This window comes from Esox lucius, chromosome 8, assembly GCF_011004845.1.
Source record: "Esox lucius isolate fEsoLuc1 chromosome 8, fEsoLuc1.pri, whole genome shotgun sequence".
Classification (NCBI taxonomy): Eukaryota; Metazoa; Chordata; class Actinopteri; order Esociformes; family Esocidae; genus Esox; species Esox lucius.
In genome coordinates, this window is record NC_047576.1 from 4,804,593 (window position 1) to 4,827,170 (window position 22,578).

Below are 22,578 nucleotides of genomic sequence, written 5' to 3' on the forward strand. Positions count from 1 at the left end.
GGACACAGAGAGACAGAAGGGTCTGTCCAGATGTTGTTAAACCCTCTAGGAACTGGGAATATCCAAGTGTGTGTGTGTGTACTGTGTGCGTTTACAGGAGTTTGTTGTACTGTGCGTGCATGAATTGGCGTGTTTTGCATTGTGTCAGGAGCTCTGGTCCGGGACCAAGGGTTTATCAATCCAGCTGAAGCTTGATGAGGCAACTACTGTTTCTACCACTGCTCCAAAAATGACCTTCCTGCGACCTGGGTGCAGTTGGGCTGAACAGGTCATTCATGACAGAAAAACCCCACCCGGACAGTTGTTTCTCCCACCAGCCATCTGTCCAATAGAGACTACTAACTTTAAACTGGAGACAGTAGCCCTGTGCTGTACCCTGCTTGTCTTCCCCCCCATCTACAGATACCATAGTGATCTTATCAGCCCCATTATGCCAAGATGCATTCTGGGTAAATTTAAATGGACAATGTTAAAGTTAATTAAGTTGTTTCCCGAATGACAGCCTGTTTCCTATCTATGATATAGGGCCCAAACACAAGGGTGAGGTCAGACCTCCTCACCGGTCAGACCTCCTCACCGGTCAGACCTCCTCACCGGTCAGACCTCCTCACCGGTCAGACCTCCTCACCAGACTGAAGATGACATCCCAAGCGGTTTCAGCTTCCGTAGACAAAGGCAGCCTATAAAGTAGATAACGCAACAGCCACAATAAAGGGGATTCAATTATGTTCTATATCAAAACAATTCGATATTTCTTTCAAATGCTGAGTATTCCAACTAAATGTCTCTTACACGTCTAATTCTTTCACTGTGCAACGTCTTAAAACAGATTAACCAGGAACTTAACGTATTCATCGTCAATAAAATAGAATTGTAAAAACTGCTGAACGGAAAAATATCCCAAATCTAATTCCTCAGAGCCTGGCCCCGTAGTTCCACAGAGAGGCAGTTCTGGCTTCAGCCACTAGGTGTCAGTATTGTCTCAGTATTTGTGAGCAGTTGGTTGGGACCTTGGGGATGAGAGACATGCGAAACGTGTTACCAGACTGACTGGATGAGCCTACTTAGAGATCCACTGTACTTAACACCATACATCTGTCGAAAAGGTCAAACGTGGGGTTTCCCCTTTAACGTTTTATTTAACATAAGAACTGGATACACAAAGTATGGACAATCAACAATGGTTTCATGCAGCTTCCCTCATGATAATTCTTAAGTGGATAAAATGAACTTAAAAAACACAAAATGAAATAAGGGTACTAATTAAGAGCGTAGCGTAAATAAAGATAAGGATGCGAACCGAGTAAGGCAATGAGTCTGGTGTTTACAGTAACAATACCTCTGGGGTTAAAGGGATTTTAAATTGTGTTGTAGTAATAGTTACAAAATAGGACACCATGCAATCCGGTTTCGGCAAGAGTGTTCTGTGTGTGTGTGTGTGTGTGTGTATGTGTGTGGACAGTCAGTCTAGTTCAGGTGTGTACTGTGTGTGTGTATGTGTGTGTGTGTGGACAATCTGTCTAGTTCAGGTGTGTACTGTGCGTGTGTGTGTGTGTGGACAGTCAGTCTTGTTCAGGTGTGTACTGTGTGTGTGTGTGTGTGTGTGTGTGTGGACACTCTGTCTAGGTCAGAGCCGTAGAACGGCTTGCGAACTGACTCTCTCTCAGCCTGTAGATGTGGGATCGTTCTGCGATACAGGTTCCCTTCTGCCCAGGGGTGTGTGGCAGGGGTGTGTGGCAGGGGTGTGTGGCAGGGGTGTGTGGCAGGGGTGTGTGGCAGGGGTGTGTAGCAGGGGTGTGTGTGGGGTCCATGATTACGCTGTGAACCCTGTCAGGAACAGCATTGTATACATGTCCTGAATGAGTAGGAGATTGGCTGTGACATTGTTGTCGTGGCGGACCAGCTCTCGTACCAGGGCCAGGAGGTTGTGGTCGTAGTAGACCAGCTCTCGTACCAGGGCCAGGAGGTTGTGGTCATGGTAGACCTGCTCCCATACCAGGCCAGGAGGTTGCGGTCATGGTAGACCAGCTCCCGTACCAGGCCAGGGGGTTGTGGTCGTGGCAGACCATGGTGCCGTCGGCAAAGCTTGATGATGGAGTCCGGGTCATGCAGAGGTATGCCGCGGTGAATTGAGTTGGAGGGCGGAGGACACGCCTCCAGGGAGGGCCGGAGGTATGAGTCAGAGGAGAGGAGTTGTTGACGCTTCTGTTCCGTGTGTTCCTGTGTGTTGATGTGAAATTAAAATAAAATCTCTGTAAGTCGTTAGGCATGTACCACACACACACACACACACACACACACACACACACACACACTGGGATCATTCTCAGTCCCGTGAAGACGTTAACGTTTTAACTCAGATCCTAATCCTTCATTAGTTCCAATATTTCTGCCTCAGCTATTCCCGCCACTCGGCCCATATACTCTGGCCGAGTCCACAATGGCATCCTTATTCCCTGTGCAGCGCGCTAGTTGAGCCGCTCAGGAGGCAGCCTGCAACGGGAGTGTTTCTTCCACCTCTAAACACCCTTCTCTAGGTTATTGAAGACGCGGCGTACCGCCAACGCACAACCAGTGAACTGCTCCTGTTTAGCACAGTCTGTCAAGCTCGTCACAATTAGGATGGATAGACTGTTTAGCTTGTTTTCCCCTCACAACAAAAACACAGAGAAAAAAGGTCCCGGTTTTAAACAAGTTCAGATGAAGAATGGAGATAATTACAAGTTGCCGTGTTGCAAAGCGGTTGATGTAATATGTATGCTATGGTGGAGGTTTTATCAGACACATCTGGCGAATTGAGAGCGAGAGGGAGGGGTGTACAAAAAGAGAGATAGGGGCTGAGAGAAATTAGAGAAACAGAGAGCTGAGAAGGGCGAGGAGAAAAGGGAGAGGGGTACGTAGGTTTGTCAGATGAATCTCACCTCTCACAGGGAATTCTCAGTGGGGGCGGTACGGCCATGTGGGCCAATTCTGAAGAAGTTTTGAAAACAGAATTTTTTTTGGCCCACTTTCCCCTCAAGTCACAACAGGTGCCCTTTTTACCCATCAGCGTCTGCATTCTGTCATCCCAGCAGACGAGCATGTCTTTCATTCCTGCTTCTGGGGAAGTGAAGCTGTTTAGGAAGTGAAAGGGAATTCTCTGTGTAACATTTCGCGGAAACAAAAGGACAGTAAACTTTTTAAATGCTAGGTTTGCATAATCCTAACTTCCATGGCATTAACGGTTAGTTTAGACGTAACACAACATGAACGATCTAGCGTTTCCATACCCCATCTGTCTACAGTGGGCCGCTCAACATAACCAGCTGTTTAGAGATTCTCTCTCTCTCTCTCTCTCTCACTCTATATATATATATATACACCAGGGGAAGCCCAACGTTGTTACTGTGGTGTTGTAGATGTCGAGAAAAGCTAATTATATACAAGTAAAACAAATAAAACCTAGACTATTGCTTCACTGAGTCTTGTAGCTGTTAGTCTCCCCGTGTTTCCCATGCAAGTGCCCTAAAAAACATAATTTCGTGGGGAAAGGGCCCTTTGGCACCTCATTCATCTCTCCTGGGTAGAAGGAGAACTGGTGCGTGCTCTGAGGGAGGTCCCTGCATGGGGCAAGGGCAGGAGTGCCGGGAGCAAAAAGCGACGGGGCACATGGAAAAAGGTTTGTGACGGTTGAAGCTGTCGACCATCCTGGCTTTGTCAGTGTTGATTGTGTTCTCTGCAGGTCTCTTGTGCAGCTGAGAGGATGAAGTATTACGGATGTAAATACTTGGAGGGCTCCCAACATCATTTGACTAAATCAGGACAGGTCTGAGGAAATGTAACATTGGAGCTCAAGCCAGGAGAGTAGGAGAATCTGGCCTAGCATTTTGGGGGTACCTTTGTTGTGTGGGCTGGTTTCCATGTCAGGCACTTTTTGGGGGTAACTTTGTTGTCTGGGCTGATTTCCTTCCTGTTTTGTCTACACAAAATCCATTGGTCTGCAAAGCATGCAGAACACAGGGACAGAATTGTAGTCTTTACATTGGCCTGTGAGTTATACAAATTCTTTTTCATGATGAACTCTAGCTGTATTTCTGAGTCACTTCACAATCCTGTACCGCGATACATTTATTAGTCTATATACCATTTTCATACAGAGAAATCAACTGAGACAAAGGTCTCTTTCAACAGCTGAGCTCTGTGACCGACATTCTTCTAAAATATCCTGCCAGTAGGTCCCTCAGGTTCTCTGACACTGGCCTTTTAACTAGCCCAAAGCCTAGGACCAACAGGCACGTAGAGACCGATGTTTCATTCTATGCCTCCGGCCAATCAGAGGGGTTCTGAAACTGTGGACATTTGTAAAAGCGATTCTTAAAACAAAACTTTCAGTTATGCTTTTTCCTGGGTGCTTTTGAATCATTCAGTGCTAATCTTCTGTATTTTATCTGTCTAAACATCGTTTTGCTAGGCATATTTATTTTTCTGTAAAGCACACTAAGTTGCACCCCAGGTCTCAAATGTTCTTTATAAAAGACTGTATTTAATTGAATATTACAGAATCATATAATATACTATATTGTATTTCATGTCAGTAATGTTCATTTTAGTGCAGGAGAGTATGGTACAGTACAGTACAGTATAATACAATATAATACTGTATAATGCTGTTCAGTACAGTATCATATGGTATAGTATAGTTCAATACAGCCCAGTAAAATATAGTATAGGACAGTTCGGCATGGTACATTATAGTACAGTATAATTAATTGCATTAATGTGACACTACAGTAAATACTGACTGGAGGTTGATGGTATGTTTTCCCTTTGCAGTGTCTGTCTCCGTTTGCTTTAGCCTTGTAGCAATTCCTCATAACAACACAATACCTCTATAGATTAATCAAGTCACCAAACTCTGTTCCACAATCCCATTCTCTGACCACACACTGGTAACATTTAGCTCCATCATGTTAGCTCGTCTTCCTGCTGTAGCTGTTTAGGAATTCCTCAGAAACAACCAAACACCTGTAAAGTTAACCGGAGTCATCCGAGGACATGACTGCTAGTTCTTAAGAACCTCCTGGAATATTCTTCATGCAAAACCTTTAGGAGTTCAATACAGTATGTTTTCTGCCCTGGCGACGCGCCACACCCAATGCCTGGTGTTCGAGCAGTTATGTCATCCGCGGACATCGCGTGCGTACCAAAAGTCACCCTATTGATTATTCCGCTTTACTTTTGTCCAGGATTCATGGCACTAGATAGGGAATAGGGGGCCCTTTCCAAACACAGGAGCCAGTCACTGGCTATCTACAGAGGGAAGGCTCATTCTCATCGCCATTGTCATCTGAAGGAATGTGAGTTAAGGTCACAGCAAGGCGGCGGTGCTGCTGGTCATCCTCCTCTACACACAAACGAATGAGAAGCGCTTTAAACATTTACCCCGCCCCCACAATGAATAGAAATGAAACAAATCCCTACGACAGAGTTTGACCCAAATGCATTTTTGGCAAAGTCCAAAATAGGTTGGTCTGCTACTCGGACAAACTGACTGCATGCCCTGTATATTCTATGTTGTGAGTCACAAATATAGGATGCAACTGTCAACAAAAAATCACATTCAACAAATATGTGCATATAGTTTCACGAACATACAGCTCCGGAAAAAATTAAGAGACCACTGCACCTTTTTATTTCCTTTCCAAAAATTTTGAAAAGGAAAGTTTTGAGTGAGGAACAGAAGCGTACAATGTGCAGTGGTCTCTTAATTTTAACCCTCCTGTTCCTCACTCAAAACCTTCCTTTCGACTTTTTTTCAAATATTTAATCGTTAACAAAAACAAAGGATGATTAGCAAATAAATGTTAGCCCATTTATTTTTTTCAAACAGAATTTTTCATTTGCATTTTACAGATTTGTGACTGTGGATACACATTTGTGAGTTGCATTTTACGAATAAATTGTACACGGATTAGGACCTCCTTACTCCTGGTTATACTTACTCTCCAGAAACCATGCATGTTTAACCTTTTCACGCATACTTAACTGCCCCCCAACTTAAGTTTTTCCATGTTTTCACAATACATTTCATCCACAGCTGCCCAAAAACCTCATGCTGCTAGTTATAATCAAAATTCTGAATTCCTAATCTAAAATTATGCTAGCAAACTACAACTGGCAGTAATACAGTTAAAGGTATACTGAATAATTATTGACCAACTGTAAAAAAAATAGTGCTTTTCCAGGGTATCGGCGCAAAAGTTCCTGGCACGATTCACTCGTATCAATAAAACATACGCTAACTATCAGACAATATGTTGTGTTAATATTCATACCTAGATCTTCTAATGATGTGTTCTAACAATACGTTCTAATCACACAAGTGTGATCGTACGCTTCAGGGACCACTCTAGCCTGATCACACCAGTGTGATCGTACGCTTCAGGGACCACTCTAGCCTGATCACGCCAGTGTGATCGTACGCTTCAGGGACCACTCTAGCCTGATCACACCAGTGTACTTTCAAAATAAAAAAGCAACATTTCTTGTATCAATAAACTGTTGGATAATAAGTATGATTTATGTTTACACATTTCATAGTTCAGAGTCATTTTGGGCTGTATGTTGTTTATTTCTACAACTTACAGCATGGTGTGGACTTTTATTTGGACAAGATCAAGATTGACATTGACTTTGAACATGGCAGAGGTGACTTTGAACATGGCAGAGGTGACTTTGAACATGGTAGAGGTGACTTTGAACATGGCAGAGGTGACTTTGAACATGGCAGAGGTGACTTTGAACGTGGCAGAGGTGACTTTGAACATGGCAGAGGTGACTTTGAACGTGGCAGAGGTGACTTTGAACATGGCGGAGGTGACTTTGAACATGGCAGAGGTGACTTTGAACAGGGCAGTAGAACCTCTGCCATGTCGGAGTGAAACTAATAATTATGCATAAAAATATAAAACTTAAATTTCATAATTAGTTAAAGAGCTCTTTAAGAATTAGTGCAATATGATGTTTCCCAATTTTGTTGGAATCCCCAAAAGATGTACTTACATGTACTTACATGATTTTAAATAGGTCACTAGGTGTATTTCCACCAACTATGGCATTGTTCCCTCCATTCACAATAAGCAAGCAGCAACACAAACTCAGTCCACCTGAAACATCGTTACCCACACGCATTGGCTGTTCACCACCATTCAGACAGACAGGTAGGGAATGGAGATGTTTGCGGGAATCGGGTGAATTAATAATCCAGTTTCAAACATGGATGTCCTCCTGAGGGGATGGGAGAAAGTATGAGCACACCAGAGAAGAGAGAGAGAGAGAGAGAGGAAAACAGGAAGAGAGAGGGAGGGAAAGATGGGTCTTGGTTAGCCTGGTGATTATTCTTTGATGAAGTGTGGATGTGAACATTTTGTTTCAGCCCTCTGTTCTGAAAGTGGTTCTCTGTTTCATCATCCAGACCGCTGTTACCTTCACTCACTCTCTTGCTCTCTCTCCTCTCTTCCTCCTTTCCTATCTCCTTTACTTATTTACAGTTTAATAAAAAAACAATTTAATAAGAAGAACTGGTGACATCGGCCGCCTGTTCCTCTGTTTGAAGTGACAGGGTGGGCGATGGAGCGATGAGAGGTGGGGAACGACGGAGCGATGAGAGGTGAGGAACGATGGAGGAGGACAGGAAGATGGGAGCGGAGGGGGTGGTGTGGAAAAACCGTCAGTATCCCACCATGCTCAGAACCCTTGTCATTAGACACTGAAAGTAGTCTGTTTTCAGGGACACGGCATCTTCAACCAACCCTCAGATGTTTATTTCAGGTCTGCTGTGATAGATTATTATGAGACTTTGCCTGGCAAAAGGCCCCTAAATCAAACGCATGGCAATATGCTAACCAGTCCCTTCACTACACCAGGCAGTGGTGTATAAAGTACTTGATCGTCATACTTGAGTAAAAAGTACAGATATTGTACTTAAAAGTGACTCTGTTACAAATGGAAGTCACCAATATGAAAATCACTTGAGTAAAAGTCTCAAAGTAGCTCATATTTAATGTACTTAAGTATCAGAAGTACAAAGAAAGAAATTTGACAGAAATTGTTTTCTCCCTCCATCACTCAGCTACTTTCTCCTGCTCTCACCGAGTTCCCACCATTTCCCTCATTACCTCCTCTTTCCCTCAAATTCTTTCTCCTCTTCCCCTGTCCTCTTGCTCCCTCACTCCTCTTCCTTCCTTCCTCCCTCTGTCTCCTCTTCCTCCCTCCTCTGATTGGCTGAACAGGCCAGGAATCCATCCAGTTGCTCGGAGCTGTCGTGTCTGTCAGAGAATGTACTGTAAATATTGTAAATAGTAGGCTAAATCACAGTAAATGTTGTGTTACTGAAATAAATGCTAATACCTCCTAGATAAGCTATTATTACGTCGTTACTTTACACCACTGACATCAGGCTGTGTTGGAACAGGTGAAACGGCAGGCTCATAAGATGCTCATTCAAGCTCTTGCGAGCTTCCCCAGATTTTTGCAGTACTTTGGGATTTCATGTACTTTGTTTGTGTATCTACATATTGATTATGCACATTTCAGGTACGAGCTCGTAAATGTACTGTACAGTTTCCAGTTGGCTGCCTCCTGTACTACTTTGATTTGAGGGATCAGAGAATCCTCTCCCACAAACGAAGGCTCTACCAGGATTTTATTTTTTTAAGGTAAATATCAATCGTCAAGAACTGTCCTATTTTTCAACCTAGGATTTATTTTTATTGAAGCAGCATGTTTCCTTTACGATTTCTGTCTCTGTGAAGAGCAGTTGTGGCAATTGTCCAACACTAATTATCATACTTCTGTTTGCAGTCACAGAGGAAAGAGCTGTTTACCATTCGCTGACAGAGCTCATGAAACACTTAGCACTGATGCCAATACTGACACATCATAGCCTTGATAAGTAACTGGATGTTCTAGGGCCTGAGTGACACACTATTCCCTAGACAGAGTGCACTGCTCTTTATTCATGACAGGACGCATAAAAGTCGAGTTGAACGCCATGATGTTCTTCTGAAGTGATTTTAGACCGGAAATCGGAGGAAGAGCTATGGAGGCTTGGTTCATGTTGCCATGTGAGACGATGTGCTAACTAGACGATATGCGGAATGTCTGTCCTACAGGGTCCAGCAAGGACATCGAGAACAACATGGGCATTTCCTGACAACCGGAGCTATGGTCATTATTGCCATGCTGCCAAAAAGTCTAAGAGAGAGAGTGTGTGAGTCTGTGTGTGTGTGTGTGTGTGTGTGTGTGTGTACTACTATACTTGTGAGGCCCTGTTATCCTGATTAGTATATTAACTCATGGCACATAATGACTAATAAGGACTTTTTGCCAGTCCTCACCTACATAAATAACTTTTTTAGGCTGGGGGTTAGGGTCAAGGCCATTATGTTTTTTTTGTGGTTAAGGTTAGGTTGGAAGTTATATAAGGGTCAGAGGTTACTAAGAAATATGGTTTAATGGAAATCATTTGCGATCCCAGAAAGGTCCTCAGAATGATGGTAAAAAAGCGTGTGCGTCTGTGTGCGTCCCACTACTGGAACGATAATGAAGGGGGAACTGAAGTGGGTGAGTGGCGCAGACCGGCAAATCCAATTAGATAAGGAGATGGTAAATAGTAATTTGACTGGATCATACTTGGGATTCATTGGTATGTACTAGGAGCCTGCCTTCTGTTTGTCTCATGCCTTTGTCAGGAGAGATTTATTGTCAACAGGAATACATGTTTACTAATAATACATTTGAAAATAAGCACACTAGTTATGATAGTGGCTAGCTCAGAAACAGTTGTAGAGAACATTCCAGTAATTTCCTCAAAATTGGAATGGGAAGATGAATGGTATTAAGAGGTCGCAGGAACATTTCGTCCCACCAGAATTTCATGGTATTCCAGTTACTGGAATTCTGCAACTGTATAATCATTTCTAATAATGCTGTGTATTCCTCTGGTTTAAAAATACAAGACAAGCTACAGTATCTTGAATGTTATTATATGGAATGTCAGGATAGAGAATCCTTCCCCAGGTCACGCAGCTTTAGTCTGGACAGAAATATGAATAAACCAAGCTTATGCAAACATATCTTATGAATCCATATTAATACTGCATAATTACTTATTGAATGGGGCTTTAAATTGATGAAAAAATATTGAATATATATATATATATTTCTATTTTAGTCCAGGGAAGGTTCAGTCTATAAAGAAAGCTTCTAGTGTGTATTAAATCCTGAAGGACTCGGCAGCTCTTTAACATCACGTAAGACAGACTGGAGAGAGAGAGGAGAGGGGAGAAAGAGGAGAGGAGGGAGTGAGAGGAGAGGAGAGGGGGGAGGAGGGAGAGGGAGGAGAGGGGGGAGGAGGGAGAGGGAGGAGAGGGGGGAGAGAGGGGGGAGGCGAGGATGTTATTATGAAGTGCCGCTCATTCTGCTCTTCCATCTAAGTGGATAGAAAAAAGCTCCCAGCTCCCATGGCAATTAGAAAGCCAGTTAAATGAAGACAAACAGGGTCTGAACTTCCACCTACGCCTGAGAAACAACCTTTCACACATCCATCAAGAAGTGAGCCGTCAAGCCTGGCAGCCCGTCATTCCCCTAACTGGGTCACCGCTCGGTATAATTGTATTAACTCTCGCCGTATATAGAACTTAAAAAACAAACACACAGGAAAATAGAGATGGTTTGTGTCTGTCAAAACCTCCTATTTATAAGAGTTGGTAGTTAGGATATGGGGGGAGAAAACTTCCTGTGTGATGCCCTGTCTTCTACCAAGCGTTTTGTCAAAGTGTAAACTGCTCCATGAAGGCAATTAGGTGCAGAGAAGGGAAAAAGTAGTTATTTTGCAATCCATTTCTTTGAATGAAGAAAAATGTATTTCTATTAATGAATCCCTAGCATATTAAAGAGCATATATGAGGACACCAAAATGACCTTTTGAAATGACCTTTTCAGAATAACAATTAAAAGCTGCTCTTTCCACTTCGCTCTTCCACTCTCTTCTTTTTCTCTCCTCTTTGTTCCTCTGTCATTGGCCCCTTGCTCCTGCTCTCCTTCCTGCCCTTCACTGTTTCTCCCTCCGCCCTATTCTCTGCTTCATCCTACTTCTCACTCCCGCACGTCCTCCCACACACCAACATCCACTGCTCTCTGCTCGTCCCCTAAATAATCTGTTTGGCCTGTCCTCCCTGCTCCTCATCTTGTCTTCCCCCTTGGCTGCTTCTCCCTCCCAGGGGTTTATGGCTGACGAGGAGTAGCGTGGTCCTGGAACCTGGTCCCAGCGCCAAGAACAAGCTGTACCCTGGACCTGGCCCAAATATGTCTTCTGGAGCCCTGAGCTAGGCTAAGCCAGGGGTAGCGGTTTCGCTACAAATCATTCCTCGACAACACTCTAGAGAGCCCAGTTGCATTTATTGAAGCAGAATGTACTCAAATTCTGAATACTTTATTTGAATCAATACACACACACGTAAACACTGATGTACAACAGCACCCACACACATATGCACAAACATACACACACACACATATGCACAAACATTCACACACACACATAGAGATGTAAAGCACAAAACCCTCTTGTCCTGACATCACACACAGAACGTCCCCCCTGTCGTGACATCACACACAGAACGTCCCCCCTGTCGTGACATCACACACACAGAACGTCCCCCCTGTCCTGACATCACACACACAGAACGTCCCCCCTGTCCTGACATCACACACACAGAACGTCCCCCCTGTCCTGACATCACACACACAGAACTCCCCCCCTGTCCTGATATCACACACACAGAACACCCCCCTGTCCTGACATCACACACACAGAACGTCCCCCCTGTCCTGACATCACACACACAGAACACCGCCCTGTCCTGATATCACACACAGAGCACCCCCCTGTGCTGACATCACACACAGAACCCCGCCCTGTGCTGACATCACACACAGAACCCCGCCCTGTGCTGACATCACACACAGAACACCGCCCTGTCCTGACATCACACACAGAGCACCCCCCTGTGCTGACATCACACACAGAGCACCCCTCTGTGCTGACATCACACACAGAGCACCCCCCTGTGCTGACATCACACACAGAACACCGCCCTGTGCTGACATCACACACAGAACCCTGCCCTGTCCTGACATCACACACAGAACACCGCCCTGTCCTGACATCACACACAGAGCACCCCCCTGTGCTGACATCACACACAGAACACCGCCCTGTGCTGACATCACACACAGAACCCCGCCCTGTCCTGACATCACACACAGAACCCCGCCCGTCCTGACATCACACACAGAACCCCGCCCGTCCTGACATCACACACAGAACCCCCCCCTGTGCTGACATCACACACAGAACCCCTCCCTGTCCTGACATCACACACAGAACCCCTCCCTGTCCTGACATCACACACAGAACCCCGACCTGTCCTGACATCACACACAGAACCCCGACCTGTCCTGACATCACACACAGAACCCCCACTCCGTGCTGACATCACACACAGAACCCTGCCCTATGCTGACATCACACACAGAACCCCGCCCTGTGCTGACATCACACACCGCAGAAGACTCCTCTACACTGGCACCTACTGGAGAACTCATCTCTCAGACATCTCTCTCTATAGGAAGGCGACAGGTGTCTTAGAGGTTAGGTCTTCACTAGAGAGAGATGAGTTGCCTGAGAGATTAATCTTTTGGACAAACTGCTTTTAACCTCTCATGACCTTTCAACAGTCTGAACTGCATAATTTCTTAACCTATAGCCTTTCATGTAATACAGCACAGCACCCAAATCCTCTCCAACTGCCTGTCCTGGATTCATATTGTGAGGTATTCTTTAAACGTTTAAACAGATGGCTAGTACTGCTGTACCAAGAAGTCTGGAAGTCAAATTAAAACCATGTGCCTTCGGTTTGGGCAGCATGCAGACCAACCACATAGCCTCTCCACACTAGCAACTTCATAAAGGAACGCCATCCTTTCTGTCTTTATCCCTGGTCTGCTTCCCAAATGGCCTCCAACAGGATCAAGGCCCCGCAGGAAGGAATGTTATGGAAGGGAACGCAGACCAGGCCAACAGTAACAGCCCTAAGGGTTTAAATCACTTAGGCCTCAGACAAAATAAAGCATCACGCATTTCAAAGCATTTTATTACATCAACACCATGTGAACTCAGATGGAAGGAAGAGGTGAGAAGGCGTTCTAAAATAAAAGTACTTTATTCTATGACAGCAGAGTCCAATAGAAACATGTGTTCATTGTGACTTTAACCTTATCTAACATCCAAACGATGCTAAATCTCTACGAGTTCAGTCACGATAAAGCATTCCGCTATCGAACGCTTTTCATTTATATGCACCAATCTGAGATTTAAAAAAAGCAGGTTTGGCTTGAAATATGGAAGTCCATTATTGAATTAATGATCTGAGATGATTTAAAGCATGTTCACCCGGGTGGTCATCCCACCCAGTCACCTGTAGATCTTTAGAATCCACTAATCATCCCTCTGGATAAATCTCAGCCAAATTAACCAAATGGAAAATCTAATCACAGACTCCTGGGTCTACACAGCCGTGTTCCTAGTTGCTGTAAGATGATTTGCACCTCTTTCAACTTAAACTTAGCACCTTGTTCACCGACAACAAGGCAGACCTTTTATCATCCACACTGACTGATGTATCCTAGTTGCTGTCGGTAGTTGTTTAAATTGTGATGGTGTAGTGGATTGATGCTTGTAGTATGCTTTCATTGATGTTCATTGCAGAGCAAAAGGGGAATTTCAACAAGTATTTGATACCCTGGCGATTTTGCAGGTTTTCCTACTTACAAAGCATGTAGAGGTCTGTAATTTTTATCATAGGTACACTTCAACTGTGAGAGACGAAATCTAAAAATCCAGAAAATCACATTGTATGATTTTTAAATAATATAATTGCATGACATAAGTATTTGATCACCTACCAACCAGTAAGAATTCCGGCTCTCACAGACCTGTTAGTTTTTCTTTAAGAAGCCCTCCTGTTCTCCACTCATTACCTGTATTAACTTCACCTGTTTGAACTCGTTACCTGAATAAAAGACACCTGTCCACACACTCAATCAAACAGACTTCAACCTCTCCACAATGGCCAAGACCAGAGAGCTGTGTAAGGACATCAGGGATAAAATTGTAGACCTGCACAAGGCTGGGATGGGCTACAGGACAATAGGCAAGCAGCTTGGTGAGAAGGCAACAACTGTTGGCGCAATTATTAGAAAATGGAAGAAGTTCAAGATGACGGTCAATCTCCCTCGGTCTGGGGCTCCATGCAAGATCTCACCTTGTGGGGCATCAATGATCATGAGGAAGGGGAGGGATCAGCTCAGAACTGCAGGGCAGGACCTGTTCAATGACCTGAAGAGAGCTGGGACCACAGTCTCAAAGAAAACCATTAGTAACACACTACGCTGTCATGGATTAAAAAGGTCCCCTTGCTCAAGCCAGCATGTCCAGGCCCATCTGAAGTTTGCCAATGACCATCTGGGTGATCCAGAGGAGGAATGGGAGAAGGCCATGTGGTCTGATTAGACAAAAATGGAGCCTTTTGATCTAAACTCCACTCGCCGTGTTTGGAGGAAGAAGGATGAGTACAACCCCAAGAACACCATCCCAACCGTAAGTAGTAATATTAGCAATGATACATTTGTTTGATTTCAGAACGTCTCAACGCAATCTAGAACAACTTAAGGACTTTAAAGTGTTTATGAAGGAGTCCATCCTCATATCCTCCATCATCATTTACTTTCGGTCAGGAATTGTTTTGTGGTATAGATCTGGGGAAGGTCCCAGGAGCTGAGTGAACCTGCTGGAAGGAAAATCATCTCTGCAGCACTCCATCAATCAGGCTTTTGTGGTAGAGTGGCTAGACGGAAGCCACTCCTGAGCAAAGGGCATATGACATGCCACCTGAAGGACTCAGCATGACGAAAATATTATCTGGTTTTATGCAATCTAAATCAACCAATTAGGCCTGAGTGCAAAGTGCTACATCTACCAAAAACAAGGTACAACTCATCACCTGGCTAATACCATCCTTACGGTGAAGCATTCTTATGGGAGCATCAAGCTCTGGGGATGCTTCTCAGCTGAAGGTACAGGGAGACTGGTCTGGTTTGAGGGAAGGATGAATAGAGCAAAATACAGAGATCTTCACAGAAGAACTGGTCCAGATCATACAGGACTACAGAGGGGGGTGAAGTCATCTTTCAGCAAGACAACAGGCACACCTAGAAGCATACCATAATTCCCTGTTTAATACCTGCACCTCGTAAAAACCACACCATGAATTTTATACCTTTGTGGGTACACCAAAGCATGACTGGTCCATAAGGCTGTGCTGGTCGAATTCGAGTTCATGGGGTTTCTCATTCTTTGATTGAGATCTATATGCTTGTTTCAATTATTGTGTATATCTGAATATTGTGAACATACCCTTTCCCCGCATATTGCAATTCCTCAAAAGCATTTAGCAATGCCTCGATCTGGAGGATATCGTGGAGGGATTACTCCAAGAAGAATCATGTACACTGACTGGTAAGATGTTACTTTTCTGTTAACAGTACAGTTGCCGCCAGTGGCGTCGTTAGGCCTGGGTGTTAGGCCTGGGTGTTAGGCCTGGGTGTTAGGCCTGGGTGTGAGGCCTGCGTGTTAGGCCTGGATCTTTTATGAATAGCCCTGTATCTCCAAAAAATTAATAAAAAGCCCCTGATCTATTCATCCAAAATTCCAATCGTGCATTATGACAATGTAAACGTGTAGGCCGCTAGAACGTACATCAGAATTTTCCGCATGTACATTCGGGGCTAGGCTAGGCTAGGCTAGGCCCCGAATGTATAGGCGGGGCTTTTGCGAAAGTTCAATTATGACTCTTACATACATTGTACATTAATATTCAACTGGCATAGGGCACTACCAAAATTAAGTTGTTGAAGATGTTTCCCTGCAACGCCAATTGTATTACAATTGTATTAAATCTGTGTGTTAGCCGCGCACACGTATTAACTGCTGTGGTTGAAAATGTATCAAAAAACCTGTGTATGAGCCGCAGTTTATAAACGTGAAATTATACGATACATACATAAATTGACAAATGCTTTCACTTTGTCATTATGGCGTATTGTGTACTGATGTAAAAAAAAAACATGCTATCAATTTTAAGACTATGTCACAACAAAATATGAGTAAAGTGAATGTGTCGGAATAATTTCTAAAGGCACTGTATATAATGTACTGTACGTAAACTCCAATCAATATACATCTTTACATTTTTAAGGCTAATTAGGCTGGCTAAACCCCTCCAAAGGTAAGTCATTTTACCCTGCAAAAAATACCACATTTCAACATATACAGTATATCTGAGCTTCACTCCATAGCAGAGGTTTCTGCATGCTTGGAGTCTGTTTATCATCCCAAATGTGCTATCAGGCCAACACAGTGTGTTGTTTGCCATGTCAAATTCTTCAACCACTTAATACTTCTCCTACCTTCAAATGACATGGATCATGTATGTTGCTCCGAGTCATAACCAGCAAGATGCAGAGCATCGGAAACACATGACTGCGTCAAAAACACCTACACCTAGAACCTCCCATTAGGAGTGGCTATTAAACTTTAAAAGGGGGTAGAGAGAGGGCGGGAGAAGAGGAAGCTGTTGTTGTTCTTTACTGAGAGTAACACCAAGCTTTCAGCAACTCTACATCATTATGTTATTTACTGAATAGTAACAGGATAACGTGGCTTGTACACGGCACTCTGGAATGTGTCTATGCTGATGACACTTCCACATGAAAGGCTTTGACAGGCATTGTTAGCTGAGCATGGGGCGCCTGAAAGGCTTTGGCGAGATTCTCAGTGAAGTCCTCAAGATTCTCAGTATGTCCCTGGAACGCCAGAATGCTTTGGCGAAGTCCTCAAGACGTTCCTGGAACACCAGAAGGCTTTGGCGAACTCCTCAGGACGTTCCTGGAACACCAGAAGGCTTTGGCGAACTCCTCAGGACGTTCCTGGAACACCAGAAGGCTTTGGCGAACTCCTCAGGAGATTTCTGGAACGCCAGAAGGCTTTGGCGAAGTCCTCAGTACGTTCCTGGAACACCAGAAGGCTTTGGCGAAGTCCTCAGTACGTTCCTGGAACGCCAGAAGGCTTTGGCGAAGTCCTCAGTACGTCCCTGGAACGCTACATTTGGTACATGTATTTGTTCCATAATTGTTGCCATATCTACGTAAATGTTCACACTAAAGGTGGAGGGGATATTATGCAGAGAGGGATGTTTGAAAGTAGGGTCCTTTATGCAAAAATAAACTAATCAATATAACTCTCAATATCAGCCTTAATTTCAGTTTGCAAAGTTGCTCCTGGAGCAGCATTTGACCAGGGCGGACTGCCCAATGATACCCTATTCTCTACAGTACCCCAAGGGTTCCAAGCTAAAAGTAGTGTTAGTTTTTATTGTATTTTACCTAACCTTCATGTATCCAGGTAGGTGGATTGACAGCCAATTCTTATATTTAATGATGACCTGACCCAAAGCATTCAAATGGAGGATAAAACACAGAAAATAAATACATATAAGAATACTCCAATTAAGCTAAATATAGAGAAACAGAAGGGTTTGACGGATTCAGCAGGTTTTGGTTTTAATAATATATATATATAAAAAACATATTTTATAAATAAAATAAGCAAACCATAAGTAAATCAAATACTACCATTCTTACCGTCTGTCTGACCCTTTCACAGCAGTGGGTATTGCTATGGTTACGATTTCATGTGAAGAAGTTGGAGCCACAGGTTGGATATTCTTAGCCCCACTGCCTTAATCACAACGAAAATATTCAGTTTTCTTCCCCCTGAAAAAAGGCCTAAAGTAAATGTTTTTTTTAACTCAAATAGTGTTTGAACCATGGGGTTATGCTCCAAACAAATTGAAGAAGTTAAATGCAAGAAGTGTTTGAATTTTAAATCCCCCCAAGAACATTTGGACACATCTCATTTTCAGTTCATTGACATGTCAAAAATAGACACCTCTTTCAATCACAGGAATAACATTTCAGTTTACTTCCTGATTTGACATCAGTTCTGAATTACAACCACTGGTTCAATTCTAAATTAGAACAACTCTGACACACACACACACATTCACACACACACACACACTGTTTTAAAGACAAAAACCACTGAGATTTGATTCCTTCTGAACCAGATGGAAAAATATACAGTCCACTGGCTGAATATAGCAAATGTGTTTTTATTAACAAGCATTCTGATTAATACTAGATTGTATTGCATGAAATTCAGATTGGCAATGAGGTTAAATAAATGAATACTAGTCATTTTACCCAGGCCATTAGAAATGGGAAGGGGTCTGTCATGCTATTCCTTCTGGCCACTGTATCCATCCATAAGTGGCAATGCCTTTGTGCCAAATGGTAACCCATTCTCCGTGGAAAGACTTTGGGTCAGCACACTTAGCTTGGTATCCAGCTAATACAGACCGAGCACTTCCTGCAATGTAAGTCTCCTCTGGCAGCCAGGCTGAACTCCTGACTGAATGATACACTGTTGGGAGACATACAGGGATGAGAGTTTAGGGCCTTGGAGACGTTTATATCAATATTGCAGGAGAAGTCAGAGAGAAACTAGAAAAATATACCCATCAAACCATTGGCATCTTCCTGGTTGGCCTTGGAAGTGACGGTTCAGGAGGTACCTTCGGAAGCCTCAGCAAAATGTTTGAAATGTTCCATCATCTTGACGCAGAGAAGCTGCATGAGTTGAGAGCTGTAGCATTTTTCTTCCCCCTGCCCAGATCTTCTGGGGGCCTTTTGAACTTCCCCTGATGAGGCTTCTGTGTGACATTCCACCTGTCCACACTGGCTGACCTGTATATTCCACCTGTCCACACTGGCTGCCCTGTATATTCCACCTGTCCACACTGGCTGCCCTGCATATTCCACCTGTCCACACTGGCTGCCCTGTATATTCCACCTGTCCACACTGGCTGCCCTGTATATTCCACCTGTCCACACTGGCTGCCCTGTATATTCCACCTGTCCACACTGGCCACCCTGCATATTCCACCTGTCCACACTGGCCGACCTGCATATTCCACCTGTCCACACTGGCTGCCCTGTATATTCCACCTGTCCACACTGGCCGCCCTGTATATTCCACCTGTCCACACTGGCTGCCCTGTATATTCTACCTGTCCACACTGGCTGCCCTGTATATTCTACCTGTCCACACTGGCTGCCCTGTATATTCCACCTGTCCACACTGGCTGCCCTGTATATTCCACCTGTCCACACTGGCTGCCCTGTATATTCCACCTGTCCACACTGGCTGCCCTGTATATTCCACCTGTCCACACTGGCTGCCCTGTATATTCCACCTGTCCACACTGGCTGCCCTGTATATTCCACCTGTCCACACTGGCCACCCTGCATATTCCACCTGTCCACACTGGCCGACCTGCATATTCCACCTGTCCACACTGGCTGCCCTGTATATTCCACCTGTCCACACTGGCCGCCCTGTATATTCCACCTGTCCACACTGGCTGACCTGTATATTCCACCTGTCCACACTGGCTGCCCTGTATATTCCACCTGTCCACACTGGCTGCCCTGTATATTCCACCTGTCCACACTGGCTGCCCTGTATATTCCACCTGTCCACACTGGCTGCCCTGTATATTCCACCTGTCCACACTGGCTGCCCTGTATATTCCACCTGTCGGACATTCAGATGATTTACATTGGGCAATCAACCCAACCGTTAGTCATAACATCTAGCGATCCTGCTTTAGTTAAGAATTAGAAACTTTTTTAAATGTGCATGAATGCAAAATATTCTTTTGTAAGCTCTACATATTATTTTTCACACATATCAAGTTTGAATCATTTACATTTCGTGACGAATTGCAGCAGTACGTTGTCATCAGAATGTTAATGACATGGTAATTTGAGTGACAATGTACTCAAGTAGCAAAACATGAACACAAATGATTATATTTGTGCCGTGCTAGCATGTTCTGGAACTGGTTTCTGATTTCTTATTCATGATATGCAAATTACAGACTGACAATCGCATGGTGTAGTGTATTACATTAACTATACTCACCTTCTGCTTTCAGGGCATTTATACAGACAGACAGACAGACAGACAGACAGACAGACATCATGGTGACAACATATCCAAGAAAGTTTGACATTTTGAGCCATTTGTTCATGTCCTGCAATCAAACCACAATGTAGTTCTGTCAGACATTTCTGACCCGTCAATTTTACTTTCATGTTGTGCTTATGCTGAAATACACAATGCCCTCCAGAATTATTGGCACTTTGGTTTATTGTTGATTACTCCAAAAAAATGAAAAAAATGAATCTAATCTTTAATTGAGTGAAACATTTTCATTAAGCAAATTCCTTTTTTTTTTTTTAAAACATATTCCACAATTATTGGCACACCTACAAAATATTATGCAGAAAATCTAGGTGATCTTCATTAACATTTTCATGTGAGTATTTGGTAACTCTTAAATGGTCGTCAATGGCATCCTGTTTCACTGGGGTGTGAATATTGATATTTAACACAAATTATTCCCCTCAGTGCATGGAGAGTTATAGGCCTGTGAAACAAATACAGTTGTCAAATTATTTTGGTCTAAATTCCAGCCAAATCTGGAGAGGACAACTTAGAGAACGCAGTATTTACAGTAAAAGTAAAATAAATCTATAAAAAACTGTATTAGACTGGTGCATTAGGCTGGATCATAAATGGTCATTTTGTCAAATGTGAGGCGGCCAAAGCTGATTAGTTATTTGCACATATTTGCTGCTGCTTCTTTTAATTCCTTTTTTCTTGAGATGGTTTTTTATTGAACGCAGGGTCGTGTTTATTTCTTCTTTTCATTCAAACGAACCCCCCAAAAAAAGACAGACATAGAACTAAAAGAAAGTATTGACATTACACATTTAACTAAATACATCCCCCACCTCTTGCCATGTCCATCCAGAAAACCCACCCTCAGTTATACGAGTGACAGAACCCGTTGTCCACAGCTACGGCAGTGGGATGGGAGCACACCGAAAGGTATCACTGGTAACTGAATCATTTCTGGGGGGAAAATGTTAAAACACGAGGGGCAGGTCGCCAAGCATGTCGTAGCGGGGGATCGTTTGTTGCTCAGACCAAATTCTCTCTAAATGTTTGCCATTTCGTTGACCCAGGCTTTTTTCCAGAACCCCAGTCTTCTTTCAGAACCTCACTTTTTCTATTGTTTCCGCTGAATTTAGATGTTGTGAACCTGAAGGTGAAAGGAATTCTCCCTGCCAGTGGGATTAGCAAACCTCCATACATCCCATAGATAACGTATGTGCTGTCTCCTGTGTCAGCAGCGACCCAATGCCTCGGCCCGGGGCGGCAAAATGGGGGCTCCTCACTGCAGCCCAGCTGTTGCCCCTGAACGCAACTCGGCTGCCACCCCTTTGACCAGGAACACCTGCCCCCAATCAGGCTCGGTCAGGAGAAGATAAAAGGGCCCCAGGACAAGCAGCAGAGGAAGATGTGAGAGCACAATGCTGTATCATGTCTGGATGTTTTTAAAGGTACAGTGCTTTCTGACAATCTTGCGACTGCATACTCCAAAAAGTAAGGAAATGAAACAGTTTGTCTGTGGATATTTGTGTATATATTTTCACTAAACACTTTAATACATACAGGGCTGTAACAGTATGTTTTCACAGCCCGTACAATTCGGGGGACTCTTATGGTTCGCATGTGAACCCCAATTAATATTTATTTTTTCCAAATGAGTAATTACCTACACTGTGTCAAATGCACAAGCTAAGAAAATAAATTATATTTAATTACTCTATTTAAACACTTGCCTTCGTGCACGCAGTAATCCAAATTAAAATAATTGTCGCTGCTTTTCCAACTGTTTGAGTTTCTGGAGGAGGAACGGTTAGTTTTAATCACCAGTTCGTCAGCATTTTGGCGATCCAGTAGACTACAACAGTTATCGACAGAGAGGTGTTGATCAGAAATAAGCTGTGTGTTGCCACTCGTTGACGAAAGTTTAACGAGAGCTTAACTCCTCAAACAAGTTGACACATTACCCCCAATATCAACATACTCGAAGCAACCTAGGAACACAACTTTGTCTCCTTATTGCATTCAAGTAGCCCTTAGCATTAGTCTAATCGCACTAAAGACATTTTTAAAAAAAAGGGTGTTTGTGTAAATACGTTTATATGCGCCTATACTCTTGTTGGAAATAGAGGGTTTCATCACGTTCTCGAGCAACATTATTCATGTCCCTCCTACGTATTTCAGCAAGCAGCTACACGCACTGTGATTATAAAACAATGATCGAGCCATGTTTAAAAATCCTACTATGTTTCATTTTAAATTGTGTTGTCAACAGGCATTATGTATTCTTCTTGGATTAGTAATGCATATTTTGCCAAATAAACCGCAAAACTGATCTT